Here is a 5106-nt window from a genome sequence, read left to right as displayed (position 1 = left end):
AAATTGGGATAAAACTATGCAAAAGTTTTGTTTCACTGATGGAAAACAAATACATTTTTGAAATTCATATTGACACATTTTTTTGTTTCTTTGACTTGTTGGCATCCATAGCTGACAAGTTATCACGGGAGAGTGAAAGTTCTACTTCAATCACCAGTCCAGAACAAAAAGACCAGATTACCCTCCATAAAGAATCACCACATTCTGATAATGATTCTGGTGTGGAACATGTTTCTGATGTGAAAACTAATGTGAAGTTTGAACCATGTGAAGGCAAGAATTTAGATAAAATGGAGGGAGATTTACGTAATTTTAAGTTGTTTAACAGTATAGCTGAAATACAGACCGAGGGAGTAAATGTAAAGAAACAAAGTGGAGACTTTACTGCTAGTGACCCAATGGAATCATGTGTAAATACTCGTGTGCTTACTAAATCATACAGTAGTTTAAATCTACCCTCTAAAAGAAGGTTACTAGAAATTAATTGATTATGATATCATAGACCAGTTGAAATTGTCGATTACTAGAAATTTTACTGATTATGGTCTAATAAACCAACAACTGAGTAGCATTTATACTTTTACACAGTATAACCATTATCGACTCCTAGCCAACAAGCAGCATTGCATAAACACAACATTAATCAAAGAAGACATTGTCATAAACAGAACATTAATCAAAGAAGGCCGATCGTACCTGTAAACAACGTGAAAGGAGGAGGCGGAAGCGGCTGTAGGCCGGAGTAGGAGACTTCGTCTGTGTCTTCGACCGAAGACCGGAGGCGGAGGCGTCGTTGGCCAGAGGCGGATGCGGAGGCGTCGTCGGCTGAAGGCGAAGGCTTCGTCGTTCTCGTGATAAGCAAACAAGTACAGGCAAAAGGGAACGTAATTGCAATTTTGACTTTTGGGTCAATTTTGTTAAGTTTGCAATTTTTACTTTTGACCGATGATGAATTGAATATGTGCTCATATGGGCTACTGATGGGCCCCTTCAATATACACATCCATATAAAAGAAAAATGAGATTCACGTTCATATATATGTAAAAAGGACAAAAAAAATTCTATTTTTTTTTCTTTTGTTTCTTGTTTAATAAAAGGGAATGTAATTGCAATTTCAATATATTAATATCATGTGAAAAAAATTGATGCCGAACCAAAATGAACATATTAAAAAATAATTAAATATATTTATCAAATAATTATATCAATATTATATTTTTCTCTTTGAATTCATAAAAGGAAGAAGGGGAAATGAAGGTGATGAGCAATTGAGCATTTAGTGATGAACAAAGATTAATGTTCATCACTAAAACATGAATTTGTATAATATAGAACATATTACATGTGACATAAACATCAAAAACTCAACATTGTTTTTATCCTCGCATCATGTTGATACTACACAAGTTTTTCATAATGCAATCATAGTAAATCTCCCGATGAAGAACCTCAACTGCAATTATCACTGTTATTGTCCTCCAGTGTCGTGTCGTCTGTGTTGCTGCAAACAAAAATGTATTAAATACATACATAATACTATCTTCATATGTTTCAAATTTACATTAAATTATATTTTTTATTTTTAGATCAAACAAAGGGTTTATTACCTTTCTTCAACATATGATCCTTCGTTATGGTCCGATCTTAAGTAAGCAGCGTCATTAATATCAACATTCATAGATGGAATACCGATAGAAAATGGAGGTAGGTTATCATGGATGTCATCCTCTGAATCATCTGTATCATCATAATTAGATTCGACATCAATTGTGTTGTGATCAATCAATAACTCGCCATGTTGTGATCAACACGTATATCGATTCATAAATCCTTCACATATCATATATTCTTCTATTACATCCAAATCATAGACCTTTTTACAATTTTGGTACATTTTACAAGGACACCAAATGTAACATTCTCCTCTATGCACCCGACGATCCTCAACAACTTTAAGAAACTTCTTGAGGTTATGTACATATTCACTGCTAGCCCATGGTAGTCCATACATCCAAGTTTCATGATACACCTGTGTAATAAAATACCACAAAAAGAAAGGATTAGAGTCATCCCACAAAATAATAACAATGTAAAAGGTATAATATAATATAAATTATAAATATTAACTATCTGTTCTATCAATGGGTCGGTTGTTCTCAGTAACGTACAGCTCCAAGAGCGTGTAATACTCAAGGACTGTCAAGTAGTATTTTTCATTCCAATGTTCATGTTAATTACAATTGATTTTAACAAGAGGGTGTTTGAATTTTAAGATTCCAATAATTTTGTTTGGGGAGAATAATTTTGGGGAGGGAGTAATACTTACTTCTAAATTAGTTCAGCTAGGTTTGATATTAATATCTAACACTTTTATTTTATTTTTTTTCATTTTCCTTTTCCTTTTTTTGATTAACTACTTTTTTTTAGATTCTTTTTAGCATAATTTCAGAGTGGAGGATATCTTTTTCAGGTATCATAAAAGCGGCCTTAATGCAATTTTTGGTACATCAAAATATATTTCCGACAAGAACAGTTTTTGGTTTTGGAGAAACTAAGAAAACAAGTTACGGAAAATAAGGTGGGGAAGGGCTTTTCTGGAATTGGAATCGGAATTGGAATTGTTTGTGATTTCCGTGAACTAATGGCGGGAGTTGTCACATTGCAATCAAGTAAAAAATGCGTTTTTATTTTTTTATTTTGTCCAAATTTGAATTTTTGTTACACCTGTTTGCAGTTATTCATGGTGAAAATTCAAGAAGGAAGATATTTTAGCCATGTCTGCAGCTGGAAGATGTCTACAAAGGTAATTTTATTTTATTTTAGAAACTAAATATAATTTTAATAAAAAAATGGTTGTTTTTTTTGTATATAGGGTATGTTGCAAGATAATCTTCCGATTATGCCCTCGGATGTTATAGAGCTGCAGAAGCTGATCATCAAGGGAGACATGTCCCTGACTCAAAAGGAGCAAGAAAATACAGCTTTGAGGGACCAAATTAAACAATTTGAAACACATTGGTCTAAACATGAAATTGAAATGAAGTCTGTGGAGGAAACTTGGCAAAAACAGATTGCTTCTTTACAGGTTACTTTACCATTTTACCCTTTTACAATTTGGAATTTTGTCTTGTGATTAACCTTAGTTGGTTTGGGCTAGTGACTTTACCCTTCTACAATTGAGTTTAATTTCTTACCCTTTCACCAATGAATTTACATTATTATCCTTTTTTTACAAGTGATTTTACCTTTATACCCTTTTACAAATAAGTGAGTTTACTTACCATATGGTTTGTTGTTGAATGGTGCATAAGAGTTTGGTTGCAGCCAAGAAGAGTTTTGGGGGAGGGGATTCAGGGGGGGATGGCATTAGCAACATTTCTTTAGGAACTCAAACTCTTGTGGAATACAATGGTGGTGGGGTGGTGGCGGATCATCTATCAAAGGAGTTGGATCAAAAAACACATGATTTTGATGATGATGCTAAAACCATTATTGGACAACAACAACAAGAACAGATGCCTTATCTCAAACAAATGGAAAAGTTTAAGAAGGTCAAAGATAGATTTGAAATATGGAAGAAAGAGTACAAGAATCGATTAAAGGAGACAAGGGCAAAATTGGTAAAAGGTGTAAATGGGGAAGGAGGGACAAAACTGTCATGGTAGGGGAAGTTAAGCAAGAGATATTAACTAGTGTTTATAGGTTTGCTTGTTCATGTTGTTTAGAAAAAGAAACAAAAAAAAAGGAAAATCTTATATCAAATGGTAAAGTGTTATTTTTTTCTTCTTATTTTATATTGTTAGGGTATTGGGTTTCAACTGTTATAGTGAACTGTGAAAATATATGAAAAGATAAATGTTTGTTTTTTTTTTCAATTGTGATAATTTGATTTGGTTTCTTGATTTGGTATTTTGATTTGGATGGGTGTCATGTGTTTAAGTTATATATTGTATCATATATGTTTAGATTCTGGTTTTTTCATTTGGATTGAATCATGTGGTTTTGCTCAATGTATGTTTAGTTCTTAACTTCAAACTAGATATTATGTTTAAGATAAGTCCTTAATTTTATATTTATGATTATAAGTACATTCTTTTCATTTATAGACGTAGGGTAAATTGGGTTTATTTTCATAAAAATAGAAACAAATTTTATGAATGTAGTGTTTTATTCATTTATTCGGATATTTTGACAGGCTTGATGAAAAAGGGAATGTGGTCTCTGTTAGTTACAATGTTCATGTTAATTACAATTGATTTTAACCAGTGGGTGTTTGAATTTTAGGATTCCAAAGTCATTTGGTTAAAATTAAACAATAAGTTTTCAAAATAGAGATCCTACCATTTGATTTTGCATCTCGATCACATACGCTCCCTTATCCATCGTGAAATAGTTGTAGTTCCTTTGTATTTTTGCCTGTGTTTGTCTGTTGCAAAAACAGAAATCAAAGCTCTTGCCGTATGATGATGATGGTCCGGTGGTGGGTTGGTTGAATTATTGGAGGTGCGAGGCGAGGCTGGCCGATGATGATGGTGTTGCGACAGGGGAGATAGAGATAAAGGACCGATTAGTGGTGTAGAGATGGAGGAAGGGTGGTGTTAAGGTGTTGGGTTGGGCGGAGAAGTCTAGGAGGAGGAAGCTAAGTACTAGATGTTGTAAGCTGAGGAAGCTGAGTACTTATTCAGCATATTCAATTTAGGTATTGAGCCGTACTTTATTCCAAAATGTGGCGTATTTTATTTAGGTATTTGATCTTGTTTCTAGTACAGCACATTAACCGTATTAGATGTTGTAATTGGGCGTATTATATTTATTTAGCCCTTTCTAATACGGTTTTTATTTACAACCGTATTAGATGTGGGTGTACTGTATAGCCTGTTTTCCAGTAGTGTGAAGGATTTAATAAAGTAAGCTGGTTGTTTTGTGATTTGTTTTGCAGTTATGATAATTAAAATTTTAGATTTTTACCTTCTAGACTCATACCACCTCACTAGTTTAAATTAAAGGGCTATAAATGAAATAGCATGAAGTTGATCGTATATTTATATTAAATATAAATGAAATTTGTATGTATTTAATGATTCGTAAATAAATAACCTATATAT

At 32.9% G+C, this 5106-nt stretch overlaps 1 long non-coding RNA gene across 1 annotated transcript; it reads right to left on the bottom strand.

Moving 5' to 3' along the window:
* Positions 1 to 1381: 1381 nt before the first annotated feature.
* On the bottom strand, positions 1382 to 4611 carry LOC145100338 (uncharacterized). The gene is made up of 3 exons (XR_013704977.1): positions 4343 to 4611; positions 1609 to 2030; positions 1382 to 1502 (listed from the first exon to the last, which is right to left on the bottom strand). It is a non-coding gene; the product is annotated as an uncharacterized LOC145100338 (long non-coding RNA).
* Between the last annotated feature and the right edge of the window lie 495 nt (positions 4612 to 5106).

This window comes from Lactuca serriola, chromosome 4, assembly GCF_051521515.1.
Source record: "Lactuca serriola cultivar US96UC23 chromosome 4, Lser_US96UC23_V15, whole genome shotgun sequence".
NCBI classification, from domain to species: domain Eukaryota; kingdom Viridiplantae; phylum Streptophyta; class Magnoliopsida; order Asterales; family Asteraceae; genus Lactuca; species Lactuca serriola.
This window is presented reverse-complemented; position numbering and strand designations above follow the sequence as displayed.